The sequence below is a fragment of the Peromyscus leucopus genome, chromosome 17 (genome assembly GCF_004664715.2).
Source record: "Peromyscus leucopus breed LL Stock chromosome 17, UCI_PerLeu_2.1, whole genome shotgun sequence".
Lineage (NCBI taxonomy): Eukaryota > Metazoa > Chordata > Mammalia > Rodentia > Cricetidae > Peromyscus > Peromyscus leucopus.
The window spans coordinates 22,699,540-22,725,553 of record NC_051077.1 but is presented as its reverse complement, the minus strand read 5'-3'; the positions used below and the strand labels follow the sequence as shown (position 1 = coordinate 22,725,553).

At 35.2% G+C, this 26,014-nt stretch overlaps 1 protein-coding gene across 1 annotated transcript in view; it reads left to right on the top strand.

Annotated features, from left to right (window-relative positions):
- Sgcz (sarcoglycan zeta) overlaps nucleotides 1–26,014 on the top strand; it is a 1,053,795-nt gene that overhangs the window by 923,916 nt on the left and 103,865 nt on the right. The window lies entirely within an intron of this gene.

The following is a 26,014-nucleotide window of genomic DNA, read 5'->3' as shown; positions in this document are numbered from 1 at the left end:
ATACAGATTTATTTTAGGAAGCTTCTACAGAAGTAAATTTTCATTTGACACTTTATAAGTCTGTATTATTATTTATTCTTGCTAAATATTTTCCCTATTTTACACTGATCTCTGCTCCCCAGCCGCAGTATAATCGTTCCTAAACCATGGTTCATCTTTTCTCCTTTGTACCAGTACACTCTCTTCTCCCTTAAAAGTCCCTCCCCTATAGATAAATTGCTAAATTGTCTTATTAATAAAAAAAAAAAACAGAGCCAGATATCAGGGTTGAAACCTGAAAGATCAGAGGAATAGGAAAAGCCTTAAGGCAACCCCACTTTACCAACCCTCAGCTTTCAAAGAGAGACTTATTTCTTTTATACCCACACCTATATGCCTTTCTATTCTTCTATTTCATTTGCTCTCTCTGTCCAGCTATATCACTTTCTCTTCATGCCCAACTCTGTCACTTCCTGTCTGTCTGTACAGACATCCAAACCTTTATGGTTAACTAGTGTTGGAATTTGAGGTTATGTGCCATTATGCCTGGCTCTGTTACCAGTGTGGCCTTGAACTCACAAAGATCCAGAGAGATCCCTGCCTCCCGAATGATAGGATTAAAGGCATGTGCTACCATTGCCTGACTTTTATGTTTAGTATAGTTGCTGGCTTTTTCCTCTGATCCTCAGATAAATTTTACTGGATTCTACAAATAAAATATCATCACATCCCCCATAGGTCCTTACCAATTTTTTGACCTCTGGGTGTTCCAAGTGAAACATTTATATCAAAAGTTTCAAAGATCACAACCACAAATGAGAGAAAAAATGCTTTGTTTGTCTTTCTAGACCTTGATTACCTCACTCAAGAAGACTTTTTTTGCCTCCATTCTTGACCTGAAAATTTCATTTATTCTTTAAAAATTGAGCAATCTCTCTCTCTCTCTCTCTCTCTCTCTCTCTCTCTCTCTCTCTCTCTCTCTCTCTCTCTCTCTCTCTCTCCTTTCTCCCTTCCTCCCTCCCTCATTCCCTCTCCCCTCCCCTATAGTAAAAGCAGCAATGACCATGGATGACCATGGATGACCAGTGTCTCCACAGTAGCACATGGATTCATTTGGATACATTTCCAAGAGCAATATAGCTGAAACCTGTGATATGTCTATTAGCATTTTAGATTTTGTTGTGAGACCTTTGATCCATTCCAAGTTGATTTTTTTTTTGTTGTTGTTGTTTGGAATAATAGACATTTTGTCTCACTTCATTTTCCTTTTTGTGGATATGCAGTGTTTGCAGCATGCTTGTTTAAGATAGTGTCTCCTCTCCTGTGTGTAATCCTGACATCTTGTCAACTATCACATGGCTATAACTTTAAGTGCAGATGCTATCATGTGTAATTGATTGATATGTCTTGTTTTGTTGTTGTTTTCTTCTGTTTATTTCAGCTCCATGCTTCTTTTATTTCTATAGCACCACAATATAGCATCAAATCTGGTGCAGTAATCCCTCTTCTTACTTTATTTTGGGCAGTTGGGGGAAGGGTATGTCAATCTTTTTACCTTTACAACGAACCAACTCTTGCTTTCATTGATTCATTGTAATATTTTATTATTTATTTCATTAATTCCTTCTTTTATTTCTATTGTTTCTTCACATCTATTGGATTTTTGGTTGGTTGGTTCTTATTTTGACAAATTCTAGAGTTCCATCATTAAGTAATGTATTTGTGCTTTTTCATATTATCTATTTTAGATGCTTAGAGTTATGAATATCATTACCAGGACTGTTTTTATTGTGTTCCAGATGTTTTCCTGTATTGGATTTTCATTTAATTATAGGATTTTTTCTCTTATAATTCTATCTTTGACCAACTTATCACTAATTAGCCTAATCTCTATGAGTTCATGTGATTACTAGAGATTTATTTTATGTTGATTTTAACTTTTTTTTTTTAACTTCAGCCATGTAGGATACTTGTTATTTCAAATTTTTGTTGGGATTTCCTTTCTACTACAATATGAAGTCTATTTCAGAGAAATTTCTGTGGATTTCTGAGCAATTTGTGTGTTTGAGTATAATATTCTGGAGATATATAAAAGATCCATTGGATTTACAATGTTGTTTAATGCTAATTTCTCCGTGCTAATTTGTTGTTAAAATGATCTCTTGATTGGAGAAAGTGGTATATTAAAATCAACTATTATTGAGTTGGGGGTTAATCTGTATCTTGAAATTCAGCAGTATGCCTTTTAAACAGATTTTAGCACATGTGTGTTTAGGATTGAAATGTCTTCTTTTTAAATTGTTTGCTTGATCAGATTGAAGTATCCTTATCTCTCCTGATTAATTTTAATTTGGAGTTTACTTTGTCATATATGAGGATACAGATGACTGCTTGGTTCCCAGATCCATTTTTTGGAATATTTTTCTTCATTCTTTCACTTTAACATGTGGCCTATTCTTGAAGATGAAATGAGTTTCTTGTAGACAATAGAAAGATGAATTTGTTTCTTAATCTAACTACTGTCTTTGATTGAGGGAGTCGAGGCAATTAATATATAAAATTACTATTAACACGTGTGAGTAGGTTGATTTTGTTATTTCTTTAATGTTGTCTTCTGAGTTATAGTTTGTGTTTCAGTAATGATAAATTCCTTTGTTGTCTTTTTATAGTCTCTTAGCCATTCTTATTCTTCTTTTCACTCACAAGTATTGCTCCTAGTATTCTCTGTAGCGCTGGTTTGTCCATGAGTTCTTTTAGGGGATTTATATCATGGAGAGCAATATATAGAATATATGTAACCAGACAATTCTCTCCCACCCACCAGTTCCCGAATAACCACTCAGAGGCTTAATATTACTTATGAATGTTTGGCTGGTAGCTCAGGCTTATTACTAACTAGCTCTTACACTTAAATTAACCAATAATTATTATTTATGTTTATCCACCTGGCTTGGTACCTTTTCTCAGTATGGCATTCTCATCTTGCTTCCTCTGCATCCGGTTAGTAACTTCAGACTCTCTTTCCTTCCTCTTTCCAGAATTCTCTCTGTGTCAGACTGTTGTCTAATCTCATTCTGCCCAGCTCTTGGTCAATCAACATTTTATTAACAATGAGAGCAATGCATATTTACAGTATACAAAGACTGTTCCACAGCAGATATATATCATATGTTATATATATGATGCTGGGAATCACCTATTTTGCATTTGGCAGCAGGTTTCTACCATACAGTTGGGAGCACAAAACCAAATTATCATATGGACAGCAGTGGGAGAGATCTTCAGGGATCTGTGTCAGGTTTTTGCTTGAGATAGGTCAGGTATTCAGGCTTGGGGACAGCTTCTGGATAATGTCAAGCCTCTGAGCCTGGAGACACTATCCAGGTAAGAAAAGAGTCCTGCTGGAATGGGAGTCCTCCATTTGTGCAGAGGTCAGAGAACTGTCCTGCCATGGTGGGCTGCAATCTTAACTGCATCTGTGGTCTGTTAGAACTTTGAGTGATTGCTTCAGTCTCTTCTGTTTTTGAAGTGCCTAGTAAGAAGTCAGCTGCTATTCTCATGGGTTTTCCATTATATGTGACTTGTTTTTTTTTTTTCTTGCTGTTTATCAGTACCTTCCCTGTGTTCTCTATACCTAATATATTAATGTGCTAATGCTATAGGGAGTTTCTTTTTGGTCAAGTCTATTTGTTATTCTATGGGCTTCTTGTACTTGCATGAGGTTGTCTTCCTTTAAATTGAGTGTTTTCTTCTGTGAATCTGTTGAAGATCTAGTATATGTCATTTATCTAGAATTCTCGTGATCCTTTTGTCTCTGTAATTCATAATTTTGTTCTTCTCAGCATGCCTCAAAGTTCCTGAATCTTCCCTTAGCATGTTTTACTGAAATTTTTCATCTTTTTTTATTTAGTAGTCTAGTTACTCTACCTTTTTGTAAATTCTGATAGTCTTTCTTCTGTTTGAGCCACTCTACTGATAAGGCTTTCCCTGATATCCTGTTTTTTTTTTTTTTTCTTTTTTTTTTTTTTTTTTTTTTTTTTTTTTTTTTTGTGTTTTTTTTTTTAATTTTTTTTTTTTTTTTATTTTTTTTTTTTTTTTTTTTTTTTTTTTTTTTTTTTTTTTTTTTTTTTTTTTTTTTTTTTTTTTTTTTTTTTTTTTTTTTTTTTTCTTTGCTCACTCTGATATGCAAATTTCTTTCTTATTTACTTTTTTTTTCTTTCTTTTTTTTTTAAGATTTATTTTGTTTATTATTGCATTTCTCTGCAATTTGCCTGTCCGAGAGATTTCTTAATGCTTCCATTGTTCGTCATTAAGACATCATCTACTTGAGCATCTTCACGACTTTTCTTAAGTATGCTTATCTCTTTACATAATTCAGTCTTCAAGTGCTGAATTGTCATTTACCCACACTTGAGCATTCTTGGGCTTCACTTGCATGTTTACTCAGAGCCTCTATGTTTGTTAATGTGTCACACTTCCTGCCTTTTCTGAACTCCTTGTGTTCTTTGCACATGTTTTTGATTGTTCTTTAAAAATATGTGTACTGAGTTCAATCAAGGTAATTCTCATTGGAGAAAATTTCTAATAGAGAACTGAATTTAGGGGGAGACATATTATTTTGAACTTTCTTATTGCTTGAGTTTTGTATGCTATGATCTGTGCATGTGAATTATTTGTCTGACACAAGATTCTAGATTGCCTTTGATGAACTGCAGTTAGGTTCTGTTGCTGATACTGCCCATGCTTGGCTGATTTAAGATCAAGAATTAAGAGTTGGTAGGTTAATTCTTCAGACACTCAGTATTGGTTTATTTATTTATTTTTATTGGAGAGACAGGGTGATTCCAACCAGTGTTAACCAGGAAAACATTCAAATGTGCCTTCCCGCTGGGTCAACACTGCTGTGCAAGCTGTGATACCCAAACCTGGTCTGAGTTGTGGGTATGGCCAAGCTGGTTAGGTTCTTAGGAACTCACTAACTAGCCTTGGTAGATGATTGAGTTGCAGAATCCAAATTAGGATTGCTGTTCAAGGATAGCATAACGACCTACTAAATGGAGAATTTACCAAGCTGGGCAGGTGCATGTGATGTGTAATTAAAGCTGGAACTTGAATTGTAGGGTTGGTGTTAAAATATAAAATTTTAAACCTAGTGTGTTCAATAAAACTTGGGTACAATTGTATGTGGTGGTATTCTAATTGTACTGAAATGTGATTTTAATTGTATGTTAATAAATAAAGTTGCCCAGGGGTCAGAGCTATTAGAGCCATAGACAGAGTGTGGCGGTGGTGGCGCACGTCTTTAATTCCGTAGATCTATGTGTGTTCAGGGATACAGCCAGCATTGGAGACATATGCCTTTAAGACCTGGGGGGCTGTACATACAAACAGTGACAAGGCAGTCACGTGTTTGGGTTTACAACCAATGAGAAGGCAGAACAAAAGACTATGAAAAGACAGACAGACAGGAAATAGGTCTCTTTCGGGAAGCTAGGAGCTTGCAGGAGGAAGGGTAAGATTTTAGTTCTGAGCTCTGACCTCTCGGCTTTCTCTTTTACATTGGTTCTGCGTTTCTTATTTAATAAGACAGGTGGTTACATCTACATCTGTACAATTGGTCTATTAAATATAAATAAGGAGAATGAGGCCAAATGTATCCTAATTGACACATCTATAGGTTTGATATCACCTAATAATGTCTTAAACAAGGCTGAGGACTTGGCATGGATGTCATGAGAAATACTTCAAAATTACTTTTTTGTTTTAGAAAATTGAGATTTCTTTTTCTTCTCATTGTATTTCTTTAGGGATATTCACATACAGTTTGACACACTGATCTTGGCATGGGGAGGAACACAGTCCAAATATATGCACATGATTTATGCAGACAGGACACCTCTTGTGGTATGCCATACTCTGTTTCTTTATTTGATTTGTCTTAGCCCATTTTTATGCAAGTGAGTAAATATATCCCTCCCATAAAAAAATTACTCTTTAGATTTTCAACCTTCCCCTATCCCAATAGTCTCCCCTATTTCCTGAGAGAGTTTTGCTCCTACCTCCCTGTAATTTGTACATATATAAAAAAATTACTCTTTGTGAGAAATTTTAATTTTATGCTTTATGTATGTAGTCTGGTCAAATTATAGATACAAATAGATTTGTATAACTAGAAGTCTGTTCCCAAACCTGTATCTGAGTCAGAACATTGGTATTATACTACTCAAATAGATATCCATAGACCGGCATCATGAGTGTGACTTGTGAGACTCTTACAATGCAAAACCTGGACTTCATCCTGAGGTGTGTCTAAAAAGAGCTTCAGAATATTTCTATGTGCACTGAAGATTTCTAAGCACGTTGATATGTCTCCCTAGTTATGTCTTCTGCTGTTTGGATTTCTTCAGTATGTTTATTGAACAAAGATGCTATAGTTATTATTGTTTATGGTAAACAAATACCCTAATATTTCTTTTGACCCAGAGTCTAGCCACTACTGGATTTTTTTTTATAGAAGATGTTGAGGATTGTCTTATGGGAGTATAAGCAAAATATCACAATTTTGAAATATCTGTTGTGATAAGAGGTAAGCCTAAGAATACTTCTTCCCCAAAGTATGTATTTAATTGAGGAAGAAAGTATATGAATTGCTAAAGATTCACAAATCAACGATTGTTCCAACTGATAGAAATAATTCCCTTGTCAGGACTGCACATGATAGTGTAAGATTGTTATTCAGCATTTGGGAGGTAGAGATGAGTTTGGGGCCACCAGTAATTCAAAGTGAGAATACATCTTTTAGAATATCCCTATCAAATACAGGTAATATTTAACCAGAAACCATAATAATTATGCATTCCAGAATTAGCCTTTTACCTAATGTTTGTTTATCTTGTCATATTTTATTTGTAATATGGGAACTCTACTAGTCTTGCCTCTCCATAGAAAAAAAGTATCATCAAGGGTATTTGTCTTATAGAATTGTCTTGGATTGTTATGGAGAATAAGAAATCTCAGGTTAGGCAGTTTCATAATCTGGGAGTGTTGATGGCATAGTTTTAACGGTTTTTAGTTTTTTTTTCTAGATAGAACCTCATGTAGTTTAAGTTAGACTCTCACTCACCTTGCAGCTGAAGATAACTTTCAACCATCTGATCATCTTGCCTCTCCTTGATACAGAGAGTTTTAAGCCATGAAAATGACATAATGATATACATTAAGTTCTAAATTCAAAACCAAAAAGCCAATGCATCAGCTGTAAGGAATATAAATTCTGTTTGCAGTGCACTTTTGGTTTCTTCAGGCCTTGAATGAATTGAAGAGGCACATAAATGCTTAATATTGATTTAAATGCTAATTGACAGTTACCCTCACTATTACACCCAAAGCAATGTAAGACTAAATACCTGAGAAACTTGTGTCCCAGTTACTGTCATCATAATGGTATTTGTACTTTTTAATTTATAACCATTATTTATTTTCACTAAGTACTTTTTAAATTCTATTTTTTTTAATCATTTCGATGAACTGTTTGAAAAATGCCCTCCATGGTCTCATGCATCTGAATACTTAGTCCCCTCTTGGTGTTGCTATTTGGAGACACTAGAAGATGCAATATTGCTGGAGGAGGTTCACCATTGAGGGCAGGATTGGAGATGAAAGTCCTACCACCGGCTATCTTTCTGCTTCATGCTATCAGCTTTTGGCTACTACCATCATGTCTACTGGTTACTCCTATGCTGTCCCCACCATTATGGACTCTAACCCTCTGCAGTTGTAAACCAAAATAAACCGTTCTATAATTTGTTTGATCATAGTGGTTTTTATCACAATAACAGAAGGAGAAAAATGACAAATACAAAGACGTATCTCTGAGCTTCCTCTTCTCATTCAGGAATTAAGTTTCAGTATACAGTCAGACACAGAGTAAACTGAAAACTTGGTCCTAACATTTTCAAATATTTTAAGATTTAATTTAGTAAGGCTACTTTAGTTTAATCGAACGAAAGAAGATCTTTGCTTATTTTTTTTAAGTAGTGAAAACTTAGATACATGAAAGAAGGTATTTCTGAGGAAAAATAATCTAAAACTCATTATTTCTTTCCCTACTTGAAATTAAAGATCCCATTGAAAGCACATCTATCTTATTGAGAAACTTGATTTTCTCATTTAAATGTGTTGCATTTAAAAAGTAAAAAATTAGAGTCTGGAAACTTACTTTTCTCAATTGCCAAGGTCCATGAAACTAACTTAATGAAAAGTTTTTATTATTCTTCTCTCATTGCACACCTAAAACATGAAGGTATTTTTTCATATACACACACATACCTAATATTCTTTCTCTATCTCTGTAGTCTTTGCTCCCCATGCAAATGCACACTCATCATTATTATTCCCATTATAGAATTTCCTAATTTGATTGATTAAAACTAGAAAGGCCCTGTACCTTTCCTGGCCTAAGTCATCTATCAACCCATCATCTCCATTTATGTAGTCTCTGGGTTGTCCATTTCATTGTATGTAACAAAAATTCTCACCAATGCTCTAAAGTTTCCTTGTGGCCAGCCTTGTCAGTGGACATGCTCCCCACACAATGAGGATCTTACTCTGCTTCCTAGCATAGTGCAAATGTGTAGAACTGAGTGTTCAAAGTGAACAGAGTTGACACCTGCAGTTAGGACAAGGGCAATGTCTTAGAAAGACTGAAGGGACATCTGCAGTAAAAATGAGTACAATGCCTTGAGTGGAAGTAAAATGAGAGGAAGAAATATCTCTGGTGCTACAAATCCTGTCCAAGAAAGAGAGGGGCTGCTAGTACCATTGTACACCTAATTGATATAAAATAGCAATATCTTACTTACATGAACCATTTATTTTGGGGGATATAGATAGTACTTTTTTCATCCATGGTCCTTACTCATACAAAAAATCATTCTGTAAGCATACCCATAGGTAAAATTTGACTTGAAACATTTGAAAGATGCAGGGTAAGACCATTTCTAAGAATCTTCTATAATTGAGAGCAATGAATAAAACTGTTCCCAATGCCAATACTCGGATACATGTTTGTCAGTAAGAACAGGGATAAAAAGTCAAAAAGAAACATATATAGATGGCCACAGTCAATGTATAACACCAAATAGGCAGGCATGACCATACAACCACTTCAATATGCAAAGACATTCCTAAAAGTCAAAGTCACCATGGGAAGTTCTCAGTAAGAATATTGGACTAGAAATGTATGTATTGATGACTTTCAATAAATACTATATCTATACTATTTCACACTCTAGTAAAATTATTAACTCAGAATTGGAGGACACTGCATTAACAATCCATACCACAATGTTTTGAAATAACAATTTAAGTAATTAGATCATTTGCTTGCTGAGAGAAATTAAATTTTAAATAATCTTGTTATTAAACAAATAATTTTTAGTTACCTGTTTTGCATGTTCTTAAGGGTCAAATAAGAAAGGGAATAGAAATAAATTAAGTTACTACTCAAAGCACAGAGATGAGGAATGCAAATTAAACCATGTGATATGGCTTGTTCCACTTAAACGGTACTTCAGAAATCTTCTCCTAAAAAGGAGGAGTTAAAAAAAAAAAAAACTAATGAGACACAGATAGTGAAAACACTAAGATTTCTGAAATCCAAATCCAAATCCAAATGAGCATAAAGAGCTCATCAAGTGTGTTTCACTTTGGATGTTTCTCAACGGTTCATTCAAAGTGTGTTTGTTAATCTTAAACCATGTGTCAATGTAACACAAACTGTCTTGAAAAGTCTGTATAAAGAAAAGGAAATACCCAGGTGGTGGTGGTGCATGCCCTTAATCCCAGCACTTCAGAAGCAGAGGCAAGTGGATTTCTGTAAGTTTGAGGCCAGCCTTGTCTACAGAACTAGTTCCAGGAGCTAGGACTGTTACACAAAGAAACTCTGGCTCAAAAAACAAAAACATACAAACAAAATAAATAAAAGGAAAAAGAAAGGAAAGGAAAATGCTGATTATCTTCAAGGCAACTGGCTCAGAGAATACAGCATTACAGACTACTCCAGTCAAGACCTGACCATAATCCTAAAATTTTCTTTGTGTCCTCATGAGATTACCAGCACCCTCCATCAGCAGGAAGTAGCCTAGAAAACAATACCCATACTCCTAAAAAATGGGTTTTGGATGTTTGTCTTTGTTTAGGTTGTTGGTTACAAATTGTTATTAGTCATACTCAATCTCTTTCCAAAAAAAGGGAGGGTATGATATAAAAATATAAGAGAAACTTTTACACTGCTCTAGATTTTAGTTTATTGATACAAATTTAAACTTAATTTTGTTATACATTATATATATTTCTACTCTCATTTAAGGTATTATGTTTATATAACTCATTTAAATTGTAATAGATACTTAAGTTATATAGATTAATAATTAGTCTTCTATGATAGTCAAACTATGTAAGTCAAACTTACAAAATTTTTAGGTATATAAAGATATATTTCAATTAGATAGGTAATCTTCAAACACTTTAAAGACCTACAGAATATGGCATTTAAAATGTTTTAAGAACTTTGACTTTCTGGACATAGAGACATGTCTGCTCCTGGCAACACCAATCTACTTCAGAGAAGATAATGGACATTTAGGAAACTCATTATGGAGTTTGCTTTCTTTGTAGCAAAAGTTAGCCACTGAGCAAAAAAGTGCCATTGCATCAACTGCTTGATAATGTGTTGTATAAACTGGACATGCAGGACCCATAGGAAGGTGACCACTGAACTTTGCAAGGCAAGATGGTCCTTCAGGTTCGTGCTTCACAGATAAAACTGCCAGACATTCTACAGGACACAGGAAGAAGCAACTGAGAGACTCTAGGCCTGTGGGCTGAAGATGGATGCCCTAATGTTGCAGAGGAACTCTGGATAACTGTCAAGGTAGCAAGCTGTCTTTGTCATTCTAGATTTTTTTGGAAGTTGCTTACAATGCTCTTCCTGTTTATTTAGATAATAGTATATCCATCTGAGGTCTTTGACATAGTTGAAGACTAGATAGTAATATGCCGGGGACCAGCCTTAGCAGTTTTGGTGGTCCGAAGGATGGAATACCTAGAAGGCGCAGTAATGACTCAGAGACAGTGCTCTTGTAAGCTGACAAGTCACTTCAGGCTTCTGCAATTGCTAAGTAGTTTCTTTGCAACAGTTTCTTTAGCTTCCCAAGCTTCTCTTAGCTTCTTTAGCTTCCCTAGCTTCTGCTTTTGGCCTGGTAACCTCCGTCTTTTATTATCATAAGCAAGGGGGAAAGAAAAGGGAAAATCATCCAATACAAAATATTCTCAGATTCCAAAGGTTATTCTTAGAAAATAACCAATATATTCTTCATCATTTTTTTACTAAACACAGGAACTATCCCAGACTTAACACCAAAGCAAACATAATCTATTTTTATTATTAATACTTATACAATCTTCTGAGCACTTGACCCAGAGTCTAGCAACATGCAATTTCACAAAAAAAAGAAAGAAAGAAAAAGTTAAAGAAGGTAAAAATAAGAACAGTGGTCAATGTACCAGACAGTCATTTCCTTCTCACACAGCTCATTCTGACCTCAAGACCCTGCAGTCACCTAAGTTCCTCCTCAGCCTCTGCAAACACCAAGTCCCATGACTGCTGGGCCACAATGACCTCAGACAAGAGATCTGCCCCTGCAGGTCAGTGACTTTGTTCTTCTTATCCCAACAGTTCCAAGGAAGACCTGGTCCAATTTTCAGAGCTTCCATGAAAGGAAGCTCACCTTTCTTTGTAGCTGTTTTTAATCTAGGAACCCAATAAAACTTACAGCAATCACTCCAGCCATTGACACATTTTCTCCACACTCCTTCAGGAGGAATTGAAATATCTAGATTAAAGTTGCCATCTCCCTTTCTTGGTGGAGGCCACTATTTTTCTCTTATTCTAGGTTCCCATACTTTTAGTTTGTCATCCCATCTGTATGTTACTCCATCCATAGTCTTCATCCAATACCTCTTAGGGTCTCAATTTTCTCTAATAAGACCAGTCTGTAAGGAATTCTAAATGTAAATTTCTTGATTAATGAAACATGAGGGAAGGATCAGTTTATTGTGGGTGGTGCTATCCAAAAGACAAATGGTTTGGGGCTGTATAGGAAAGCGAATAAGAAAGAGAAGCCAAGTGGAGCAAGCCAGTAAGCTGTATTGCATTATGGCTTCTGCTTTAGTTCCTGACTCCACGTACCTACCTTGAGTTCCTGCCTTAACTCCCCTTCATAAAGAGCCAAAGCAGTAAGAGAACATAAACGCTTTCCTCTTCAAATTACTTTTGATCATGGTGTTTATCACAGCAACAAAAATGTAACTAAGATATCAACACAACCTACCAAAAGGTGATTAACAGAATACTGGGTATTTTGGACCAGAGAAGAAAGTCATCATGCCATATCAAATGAAAACTCTCATTTGAAAGATGACAATTTCCAACCCATCATCATAACCAAACAGAATTATCCATCTCAATTGAAGAAGAAAGAATTTTTTTTTCTATGTCAAAAGAAGGCTAAATGAATTTTTGACCACAAAATGTCTTATGGAACAAATACAACAGGTACTACTGGGAAAAAATAAAAAAGAACAAGATGGTTGTCAGAAAACAAGAACAAAAACAAAACAACATAATGCCAAAAACTGTAAGATGACAGGAATTAATAAATATTTTTTGTTATAACTCAGAATAATAATGATGTCTATTCTTCTATAAAAAAGAAACAGACTATCAATTTGGATTGGAAACCAGATCATTTCTTTTCCTACCTCCAATGAAGCATACTTTGTTATCAAGGATAGGCACTATCTTAGTAATAAAAGTTGAGAAAAGACAGAATCCAAACAAGTGGAACTGCCTATTTCAATTGTCTATTGATGTGATAAAATGCTGACCCAAACTAATTTGGATAGGAAATGGTTAATTTTAGTGAGAAGTTACAGTCCATCATGAAGTGAAGCCAAGGCAGGAACCCAAAACGAGAACCAGGAGGCAGTAACTGAAACAGATACCATGGAAGAATACCATTTATTGGCTTGCTCCTGATGGTTTCCTCAGTCTGCCTTCTTATACTACCCAAAACCACTTTGCCTAAGGGCAGTACTTCCCACAGTAGACTAAACCCTCCAATATCAATCATTATTGGAGAAAGAAATGACCATAGACATATGCACAGACCAATATGATGAAGGTAATACCTGAATTGCACTGGCATCTTTTCAGATAATGGTAGTTTGTGTCCATTGGATAAAAACTAACCATCACAATGGTCAAACACCAAATAAGTGATGCTAAGATCTGACTTTAACCCAAATCTGGTAAAAAGAGACAAACACATGCTGAATAGGAGAACAATCCAAGAAGAACAAACTAATTCTAAATATTTATGTCCCAAACCTAGACTCACTCAATTTTATAAAATAGATGCTATTAAATATCAAGACATATATTAATGCCAACACAGTAATATTTCAACTTCAATACCTTGATCTCTCCTTAAGACAGATCAACCAGTCAAAAATGAGAAACAATGTAATTAAATGACATCAAAGATCAAATGGACCCAATATAAATCTATAGAATATTTCACTGAAATATTATAGACTAGATCACATATTAGGACACAAGGCAACTCCAAAAAAATTATAGGAAAATTGTAATAATCCTTCATATTTTATCTGACCACAATAAATATGAAACAAATCTATTGCAAAAGCAATTACAGAAAATATACAAATTCATGTTGAGTAAGGAAAACACTGTTGAATTATAAATGTGTCAGATAAGATATGAATAAATTTCTAGGATTAGATGGAAAGTCTATCATTAGAGAGAAATGTATATCTTTAAATGTCTACAGTAAAATGTTAGAGGGAACTCAGATAAAGAACATAATTATGCACCCTAAAGCACTGGAAAAACAAGAACAATATAAAAAAATCAATAGACAGGAAGACAGTTAAGTTCAGGGCAGAAATTAGTGACATAGAAATGACACAAATTAGTACAAAAAAAGAACAATGAAACAATGTCTTGGTTCTTTTTTTTCAAACCGTTAGCTTGAGTAACAAATGAACAAAGAAAAGACCCAAATTAAAATAACTAGAGATTAGAAGGGAGACATCCCAACATATACCAAAGAAATGCAAAAAATTGTGGAATATACCTTAAGAATTTATATTACACTAATGTAAAGTCTAAAAAAGGTTGAATTTTTAAACATATATAACCTATAAAGAGGCACAACGATATGCATAATTCAAAACAACTTATAACAATACAGGAGACTGAACTAGTAATTAAAATCTCCCATTTAAAAGTAAACTTTTGTCCATATTTATTACAAGCATAATTCTACCAGATATTCAAAGAACTAATACCAAACTTCTCAAATTATTGGCTTAAATGGAAAAGTAAGCCTCTAAACTCTCAGAACCAGCATTACTCAGATTCAAAACTAGATGAAGAAATAAAAATAATACAACTGATTTCCCTGACAAACATAGGCACATAAAAGTATTAAAAACAATATATAACATATATATGTATATAGTATTAGCATATGTAGTATTTGCAAGTAAAATTCCAGGACCCTTGAAAACATCATCTATCATGAGAAAGTTTGTGTCATTCCAGGCATACCTAATTCATCATAGGTAAATCAATAAATGTAATTCAGCACAAAATGGTTTCAAGAACAGAAATCATTATGAGGGGTGGTTTGAATAAAAATGGCCCCTTAAAGTCATATATTTGATTTCTTAGTCAACTAGGAAGAGGCACTATTTGAATGACAAGGAGGAAGTATGTTACAGGGGTGGACATTGAGGTTTCAAAAGCCCATGCCATGCCCAGCAACTTTCCATGCTGCCTGAAGATCAGGATGTAGAACTCTCAGCTACTTCTCCTGTCTTCCTGTGTCCCACCAAGCTCTCCTTCATGATGATAATGGGCTAAGTCTCTGAAACTGTTGGCAAGCTCCCCGTTAAATATTTTCTGTTATAAGATTTGCCTTGGCCATGGTGTCTCTTCACAAAAGAACAGTGGCTAAAACATATGGTAATCCCAATAGAGGCAGAAAAGTCCTTTAACAAAATCTACCCCTTCTTTTTTTGTGTGAAAGCCCTGGAGCATTTCTCAATAAATACTTTGTAAGAAAAACCTATAGACAACATCAAAGCAAATGGAGAAAAACTGCATTCCCACGGAGACCAGGAATGTCCACTCTCCATACTGTTATTTATATAGTGCTTTAAATCTTAGCTACAATGTAAAATAGTAGAAGGTATACAAAGAGAAAAGAGAAACCAAAGTACCTGTATTTTATATATGACGTGATTCTATAAATGAGAAATCCCAAAGACTCCTCCAGGAAGTTTCTAGAGATGATAAACACTCTCAGCAAGGCGGCAGGGTACAAAACCACATGTACAATTCGGGAGCTTTCCTTTATACCAATGACAAAATAGTGAGATTATAAATAAGGAACAAAATACCATTCACAGCAGTCTCAAAAATCATTCCTTAATTCAAGATGAACCACAGAGCCAAAGTAATAAAACATGGTAGTGACACAAAAATAGATAAGCAGATTAATGGAAAAGAACAGAAGATGCCTATGAACCACATTAGTGACTGACAAAGCACAATGACCCTACAGGAATGGTAGTGGCACACAGAAACTGGCCATAACCAATAGTTCTCTAATGGGACTTAAGATCTGCTGAACAAGGATACCATGCCTGGCACTGAATATCCAGCTAACTACTCAGTACTAGTAAAATCATGATTATTGGAGGAGAATCTACAATTACTAATTTATATATCCAATATAATCCATAACAATCTAAAAACATTTGTCCTTATACGTACAGACAAAAATAGTATTCACCCCTCATCAAGGAAGCTTCTCTTTGAAACAGATGGGAGCCAGGTACAGAAAACCACAGCTATCAAGATGCAGAGCTGTGCAGCCCACTGCCAATGGCTACATCTACCAAACACTCCCACTTTTTAAAACTAAGGGAATATTGGAGATAGAGGGTGAAAAGATTGTAAGAGCCAGAGCATCAGAACTGTGCTGTGAGTCTATGTCTTGTAGTGACATCAGAAGGTAACCTTGTGAAGTCTCAACAACAAGACTACCCTAATATTATCTGAACAAAGAGTGTCACAAGCTATTGCAGGCCACGATGCAAATACAGCTCATAGCAATTGGTAATTCAGATGTCAACTCACCAGAGGAATGATTCTCTGATGGAGGAGAATCCTGTCCAGGCAAGGCTTGTGAGACCACCAACTCTGGAAACTATTGCTCTTGTCTGTAATTTCACACGTGCAGAAAGCTGTGCTCTCTCCCCAATACCCGCACTAATTTCATGTGACATGTATATGTAATCTCATGATTGCATCTCAGTCTTATGGGCACATATATTTATAAATGGTCAGGAAGATATCTTCTCATTAAGCTATATAATTTTGATATATAAAAAAAAATATACTAGGAGCCAGGTGGTGGCGGCGGTGGCAGCGGCAGCAGCGGCAGTGGCAATGCATGCCTTTAATGCCAGCAAGAGGAGGGCAAAGGCAGGCAGATCTCTGTGAGTTCAAGGCCAGCCTGGCTACAGAGTGAGTTCCAGGAAAAGCATCACCACTACACAGAGAAACCCTGTTTTGAAAAAAAAAAACAAAAAGAAAGAAAGAAAGAAAGAAAGAAAGAAAGAAAGAAAGAAAGAAAGAAAGAAAGAAGAAGAAAGAAAGAAAAGAAAAAAGAAAGAAAGAAAGAAAGAAAGAAAGAAAGAAAGAAGGAAAGAAAGAAAGAAGGAAGGAAAATATACTAGGATATCCTTTATAACTAAATCTATTGTCACAGGAGGACTATAAGACACTTAAATCCAGTTATGTTCCTTTAAATCAAACCAACATAGAAAACAAACAAACAAACAAACAAACAAATTCTCCCCAGTCTAAGACACAATTAGCTCATTTTTACCTCAGAGCAAGTTCAAACTAGAATTAATGTTGCTGTAAATGGATCATAACTTAAAAACCTTATAGAAATGCACAAGGACAAAGTCACAGATAGCTAACCAAGGTTATTAACACAATGCAACCTAAAGAGATCATGCCAATTCTTCACTTTCCAAGTTTGGCTGATAAAGACATATTCCTCAGAGGCTTGTCTCACCAGGCACTGTGCCCCAGCATTGGTCACAGTCTTACACCAGGAACCTTAAAACCTTGTGTTGCCATGGTAAATGTCTCTGCCCCTTATTGTTTACTCAAGGAATGTGCTATGACCTTCAGAGGTACCTTTGTAATTTTTTTTATTATTGAGAAAAAGCCTCCTACAAAATATAGCTATAGAGAACAGAGGAGAACGAGAAAGAATTAGAAGTTAGAAGGAATTAGAAGTAGGGAGAATTAGAGCTGTAAAGAAGAATTAGAGTTGGAGAAGAATTAAAGAAAATAACCCTTAGATTGTGTCTGAATTTATTATAGATAAGAAAATTTTCTAAGCCCCCACTCCTGAAAAGCATCTCTGAGTTACCCTGGGAGTGGGACTAACAGGTCACTAAAAAGGAGGAGACCAGTGACCATGCCAAACTTGACGGGGAAAAACCCAGGAGGCCTTAAGGCAACATAATACTATGAACAACTGAGTAAAAGTGGCAGGGGAGGTATTCCTCCCCAGGAAGAGCACACCAATTGGTTGTTCAGTGGCAAATTGTCAGCTCTGAAAGCATATGTAAAAGTAATATTATATTGATTCAACAGGTTATAATTAAGAATATATGTGTATATACAAATACACATATGGGTGCCCTAACAATGTAAAAAGAGGACATAAGGGGACTGGAGAGATGGCTCAGTGGTTAAGAGCACTGGCTGTTCTTCCAGAGGTCCTGAGTTCAATTCCCAGCAACCACATGGTGGCTCACAACCATCTGTAATGAGATTGGTGCCCTCTTCTGACCTCCAGGGATATGTGCAGACAGAACACTGTATACATAATAAATAAATAAATCTTAAAAAAAAAAAAAAAAAAAAGAGCAGTAAAAAAAAAAAAGAGGACATAAATTTGAAGGGGAGAGGGAGAGGGAAGTGGTATGTGGGAGGACTTGGAGGGAGGAAAGTGATGGGAAGAGACACTCTAATTAAGTTATAATTTCAAAACTAAACAAAAAAAAATTGCAAGGTGGTGGTTGTGCACGTCTTTAATCGCAGCACTCGGGAGTCAGAGGCAGGTGGTTCTCTGTGAGTTCGAGGCCAGCCTGGGCAACAGAGCAAGTTCCAGGACAGATGCCAAAGCTATACACAGAAACACCGTCTTGAAAACAAACAGACAAACAAAAAAGATAGAACAGCATAAAAAAATCTAAAGGTACCTTATTTTGGACAAAGATGTCAAAAACACATTTTGGAAATTAGAACCTCTAAAATAGTGCTGTGACCTGGTACCACTGCCTAGATGCCTCCCAAACAGATCAAGCCAATCAACTGTCTCACCTATTCAGAAGGCCTAATCCAGTTGGGGGCCCCTCAACCTTTGGTTCATAGTTTATGTGTTTCCATTCGTTTGGCTATTTTCCCTGTGCTTTATCCAACCTTGGTTTCAACAATTCTCGCTCTTATAAAATTAGACTCCTGGCGCTCCACCCAGGGCCTAGCCGTGGATCTCTGCATCCAGATTCCTTAGTCCTTGGATGGGGTTTCTGGCACAACTATTAGGGTGTTTGGCCATCCCATCACCAGAGTAGGTCAGTCCCGGCTGTCTCTCGGCCATTGCCAGCAGGCTTTTGTGGGGGTATCTTTTGTGGATTTCTGTGGGCTCATTGCATGAGTTAGCTGTTTGAAACCTGGGACTTTTGCAGGGACGCTTGGCTCAATCTGGGAGGAAGGGACTGCCTGGACTGAAACTATCAGGTCGATCTCAGTCCTCAGGGGAGGCCTTGCTCTGGAGGAGGTGGGATTCGGGGGTGGGCTGGGGGAAGGGGAGGGGGACAGGAAGGGGAGAACAAGGGAATCTGTGGCTGTTATGTAGAACTGAATAGTATTGTAAAATAAAATAATAATAAAAAAATAAAAATAAAATAAAATAAATAGTGCTGTGAAAGCTGCATATCTACATTAGATAAATGAGACTCCAACCTTTTCTCGCAATGTACAAAAGTTAATTCCTCATGAATCAAAGCCTCAATGTTAGGCCTGGACTGCTGAAACTCTGGATGCTTAAAAGGGGGGTACACTTAAGCATATAGGCACAACTAAGGGCATTTTGAATAGGACTCCAGCTGGCTGGGAAATAAGGTCAACAATTGATCAAGTAAGATCTCATGGAATTAGAAAGTCTTTTCTGCAAATGAAACCATGACTGCAGTGAATAAACAGCACAGAGAAAGAGTTAAATTCTTCTTAGCTCTACATCTGGGTGAGAATTTGTGTCTAAAATATAGAAAAAGATTGATACACTATACATGAAGAAAGCAAACTGACCAATTAAAAGCAGTATAAGGAATGGAATGAAGCTCTCTAAAGAAATGCAAAGGCTAATAATTTCCTTAAAAATATTCAGTATCCTTAGCCATTGGAAAAAAATCAAATTGAATTAATTTAGAGAAATCCTCTTATTTCAGTCATATCTTCATTATAATTAAACATAAAAGGACTATAAATACTGATGAGGATGTAGAAATGGGGAAATTGTATCCACTGTTGGGGGAAATGTGAACTTGTGCAGCCTTTATTTAAACAATCTGGAGTTTCCTCAAAAAGATGAACATGGCACTATCATATGTCCAACCCATATTGCCCTTGGAAATGTACTCAAATTTTCCATATTCTACAACAGAAACATCTCCATCCTGTGTTCACTGCTCCTCTATTCATAATAGCTAGGAAATGAAACCAGCTTTGATGTTCATCAACTCAGGAGTGAAGAGTGAACATGTGATACTTACAAACAATGGAATTTTATTCAGCAGTGAAGAAGAATGTCTTATAAAATTTTTAGGAAGCCACTGATTTGAAAGAAAGTAAGAGGAAGTAGAAGGGAGGATTTGAAGGACTTGAAAGACAATGGAGGAATGATGTAATTATATTAAAATTTAAAAAAAAGATTGAAACTTAAAATCCTTTCAGAAAAAGCAGTAGATCTTGAAAGTATTCTAAATGAGAAAAACCTAAGGAAAGGAAGTAAAGTATATTCTTATATCCTGATACCAGTTACAAATTTTTAAAGTCATCTGCTTAACATAATTTGTTAATAAAAATGGATTCCTACACTATTGAAGTGTGCAATATGACATCTTTGACTATTTAATTACTTTCAAAGCTCTAATAGTATCATTGTTGATCCTTGAGGTACTATCATATAATATTTCTCCTTTATTTTAGAGAAATTATAAAACAAAAGTGGATAATGCTGTTTGTTTTAGTATCTAAGACTGGACACTAGTGTTCTCAGCTTTGGAACACAGGAATAGAAGAAAACAATTCAAATAAAATAGATACAAATAAAATATTAATGACAACTATTTTCTCATAGAGAGGCCTTTGGAGAAACAGTCACAAGAGAATATAAAATGTGTATTAAAATCTTTGTTCAGGGCAACATTTCCTAAATGCCATTTTTTAAGTAAAAAGAAAATGGATTTTACTGTTGATTCACACTGAAAAATATACCTTCTAACAGACTTAACAATTGCATAGTGTTGTTGGATTGTGTTCTCATTACATAACTCAATTAGGTTGCCATTTTCATAATATATGTACTTATTAGGACTCCAGTGGATATTATGTAAGAGGTTATGATTTGGTCCTAAGATGCATAAGTAGTGGTGCTGGCCTCAAAGTCATCCCTGATGATTTGTGTATAAACTCACCCCGTGATTTGTCAGTGGGCATACTGCACTTATAGAAATGACATTGGCTTCATAGAACTTAAAAATCAGAATAGCATAAAACTATGATTTTATTCGCATGAGTATATTGTAGAAAATTGCTCATCGCCCCTTATAGCTCTGTTTATATTTTTAGTGACTAGAGAGATTGCTGTTTCTCCCATAGTAAAAATTTAATCCAGATATAAAACATTTAATTCTGGAAGCAAATTTAGTGGAATAAGTAGAAAGGAAGTGAGCCAGGGATGGAAATTCAATAGCATCCCCATGGTGAGGGTAAAATTGAATTGACATGTTGTAAACAAAATTGCACAATGATTAAACCCACACTCCTAACATGTCTATTTCTATATTAGATCAGATGAAATGCCTGTTAACGGTTTCCCTCTAAATATACTTTTCTTTGTTCTTAAGATCTTTCATACAGCAATAATTTTTACAATACCTATAATATTTTCACAGCCCATCATTTAAACATACCAGCATGTTATGCTTTTCATTGTACTTATATTCATACATGTTCATTTTAATATGTCTAGTAATTCAAATAGAAGCAAATAATCTCATACATTTTATGGATCTAAACAAAATGATATATATCAAATACTTAAAAATGATGTAATTTAAATTTGACTACTCAGTTATTTACGACTTTGGAATTATGAGAAACATTTGGGTTCATTTCTTACATCAAAGTCTTTATCTAATATATAGCATTCCTTCCCCTCTCTCCCCTCAAAACCATTCCAGATAACTCTTCCTCTTCTCTTTCAAAGTCATGGCTGCTGTTTCATAATACTCTCTAAAAAATGTCTACACGATTTTACCAATACAGAATGTCATTGTTTTGTGTATGTCTGTGGGCCACACAAAATATATTCTGTGTATTATTAGACACTGCAGTGTTGGTACTTGGTATAAACGCTAGTCTGGAATCATTTCTTAGTGGACAATCTGTACTGTCAACCTAATTTGGACATGTTATGCGACAGGAATGACATAATTGATTTAAAGTGTTTCAGTGTTTTCAAACATGGATGTCTATAGGTATACTTAGAGAGAAGTGACTAGATGTATTTTTTACATATTCTTTAATGTTCATGTTATAATATGATGACATCATTTCCTCCTAATGCAGAAATAAAACTTCATTTCTAGCTAAACAATCTGAGTTGGGATAAGAGACAAACAGAGTGAAATTAGCTGTAGTCATTTTGTACAACAAAATCTTAATAGAATAAATATTTTCTTCAAATTTGGAAAATTATTTTAAAAATAAGGTCATGTCAAATCTGAGTTTGAATGTATTTGAAAATCTCACTTCATAAAGGTTTGTTTGCGAGTGTTGTGTGTGTTGAGTATTTCACATATGCATATATTTTTTATCATCTCCTTGCATACTTGCTTAGAGTTAGAAGAGTCTAAGGTAGGTTTAGGAAATGTCTATAATATAGTCTCATGCATAGTCAAATAAATAATACCAAATCCTAATATTCAGTGTTTAGGTGGCTTGTATGTAAAATATATGTTCACAAAACACAGATCTAAATCATTAAAGCTCACATCCACATACCTGAGGAAGCATGATGTTTGTCTTTTGTTCTCTGGGTTACTTAGAATGATTGTTTCCAGCTACATCTATTTGCCTGAAATTTTCATAATTATGTTTTTTTCTAAATAGCTCAATAATCAATAATATTTTCATTATCCATTCATCAGTTGATGACAATTAGGCTGTTTCTACAGCAAGTATCTCCGTAATAGATGTAGAATTCTTTGGGTGTATTCTCAAGAGCAGCTTAACTGTATTTTGTGGTAGATTTATTTTCAGCTTTTGACACACTTCCACAATAATTTTCATAGAAGCTGTAGCAATACCTGTAATGACTAGGTATTCCCCTTTCCCCACATAATCAACAGCACCTGCTGTCATTCATTTTATTAATTTTGTGCATTCTTTATTTTTATATTTTAAGGTTATAATTACTACATTTCCTCTTCTTTTTTCCTCACTCCACACCCTCCCATGTGTACCTCTTGTGGTGGTGTTTGTTTTACTCTTTTGGCTCTTTGTTTTTTGGGGGGGCCCACTACCTAGCTATCAAATAAATTCACACATGGAGTCTTATTCTTCCTTATAGGTGTCCAACATTATCTTGGTTTGTTTCTTGCCAGCTTTTCTTAATTTAAATTATCCTGTCTACTTTTTGCCTCTAGGATTTTACCTTTCCCTATTTTTGTATACCTTTTATTTTACTCCATTGCTGGTTGTGTAGCTGGGTGGCTGGCCCCTGATGTCCTCCTCCTTCTCTGGCTACTTCTTTTCTCTTAGATTTCTCCTTCTATATATTCTCTCTGCCTGCCAGCCCCACCTATCCTTTCTCTTGCCTTGCTGTTGGACATTCAGTACTTTATTTGACCATCAGGTGTTTTAGACAGGCAACGTATCACAGTATCACAGAGTTAAACCATTGCAACATAAACAAATTCACACACTTTAAAATAATATTTCCCCTAATCTTTGCTCTCTTTCAACTTCTTGGCATTTTTCATTAATTGTTGTAGTTGATGATGATGGTGTTGTGTTTGCATACATTATATATATATATATGGATATATGTATATACATATATTATATTATATATATATGACTTGATTACAAACATGGACTGAACAAGAATAACACCAAAAGACATGTTAACATGGATGGGGGAGTCATGGCCATTCTGATTGCTGGGAGGTGACATCTCAAAGTAGTTTTACTTCTCTTTTCCCTATTGGCTAAGGACATTTTAAATGTTTCCCAGATATTTGTGTTTCATCTCTTGAAAAAAAAAATTGCTTAGCTCTATTTCCTATTTTAAATTGGGTTATTTTTTTCTCGATATCCAGGTACCTAGTAAGGGACCATGGGGAAAAGGGGATCTTCCAAGGAAGGAGATATAAAACATAGTTCTATGAAATGATATAGTGGAAATTACAATACAAAGATTAAAGGATGTAAGAGAGGATGGTAGAAGATAGAATATGGAGAAGGATATCTAACACTAAAGATCTTTTAAAAACCCATGTTGAAACACACTAATCTAGAAGCTTCCAGGTGTGTGTGTGTGTGTGTGTGTGTGTGTGTGTGTGTGTAATGGGTTACATATTTTCAGTTATTGGCCAAAGGAATCCCATAGATTCCCCAAATTCTACAGGCTATTGCCAATTTTATGGTTATCCCCCATATCTTGTCAGTAAGACCCAATTGCTGAAGAAACCACATTATTATGGCATAGAATATGTAGAAATATAGCTTTATCCCCTACGAGGTAGCATTTATAGTGCTAGAAGATACTATATATACTGTCATAGGAAAAAATGAATCATCAGTCAAACAAGATATGAACACAAGTAGCTATAATAACTACCTGACTTCAAGATATAGATGCAAAGGTTGTAAGAATCATAGGGGAGTAACAATCTGTTTCTTTTTTATTTAAGTTCCACTTCATGTGATGTATTCCATATCTGATACTGTTAGTGAGGCCAAGAACTGGAGACTATATGTGCCATGAGCTCTATAGGAACACCTACTACTCTTATCTACTAAAGGAACATGGCAATAAAATGACTGCTAATGACATATTACTATACACATAGGTCACTCAGAACTCACCAGGGGGGCTTCTTCTTGCATTAGATGGCAATTAACACAATGTCCCCCATTTGGATAATGAGCAGAGAGTGAGATATTTTGGAGTCCTTAGCCCCAAATGGGATATCTTTAACATATTCCTCACCTCAAGGCTCAGGATTTTATGTGGAAATAAGTGACATGACAATTATAAGAGCCAGAGGTGGAGGACATTTTTAAGGAAATGGCATTTTCCAGACCAACATGACAGATGCACATCAGAATTCACAGAGACTGTGACCTGCACAGGCTAAAGGCAGACATGATCTCAGTATGAAGGGGGTAAACTAGGCACTTGTCTCATTACTGGACTAGAAGCTATTGCAAATAACAACTTCTATGAGGGAAAATAACTTTTCTTCATTGGAGGTAACACTGGATATATCAATCAGACTCTATCCACAAGACTAGTTCAAACTCTGATTTTCAATTGCTTCATTTCTTTCTTTTCTTTTTCTTTATTTTTTAAGAAAGAGAAAGAACATGAAGTTGTGTGAATATGGAAGTGAGAAAGATCTGGAAGGACCTGAAGGATGAAAAAGAATGCGATATAATATATTGTATTATATTCTCAAAATAAAAACAATTTTAAAACAATAAAATAAAACACATGTGTAATGATTTCAAAGTAGAAGTGGCATAAATTAGGTGGGAGAGAAATTTTAGAGAGAGATTTTTTTCATTAATTTTACAAAACTAAGCTTCCTAAGTTAAGCTCCATGAAGGTAGCTATTGTGTTTTGATTACTTAAATGCCCAAGCTCCTATAAAAGTGTGTTGTGCACAAAAATAATACATTTTTTTTGGATAAGTGGGTGCCTAATTTGTCCATGATCAACTTTGTTTTAAATCATAAATAATGGTTTTGGTTTTTTTTTTTTTTTTTTTTTTTTTTTTTTTTTTTTTTTTTGTGTGTGTGTGTGTGTGTGTGTGTGTGTGGTCTGATGTGGACATTTGAAAGTTCTACAGGAATCGTCCTCAGGCAATCTTATTTCCCTTCAATGTACTGTTATTATGTGCTGAATTAGTCTGAGGTCAGCATCTAATTGGACACATATAAACAAGCAAACAACCAAAACAACCTTCAGGAGAAGAATGCCTCAGCCATTATGCAATTCACAGAGCATCCCCACATTAGAGAAGCTGAACAAAAGGCAGTAAAGACTTAATTAATTAATTGTATAGGCTTTTTACTTAATAAACACACAGCAAATACTTCCTGTTTGCATTAGGAGAAATAGTGGACGTGCAGCTGTGTAAACCTGACTGCCATAATCTTTGTCATTTTGGATACAATCAAGTAAACAAGAAGATAAACATGTGAAAACAGCACAAGACAAGTAAACTGTGCCTGCTATAAGTGCTTTAACAAAAGAAATGTGGATAGGAAGGTGATGAGTTG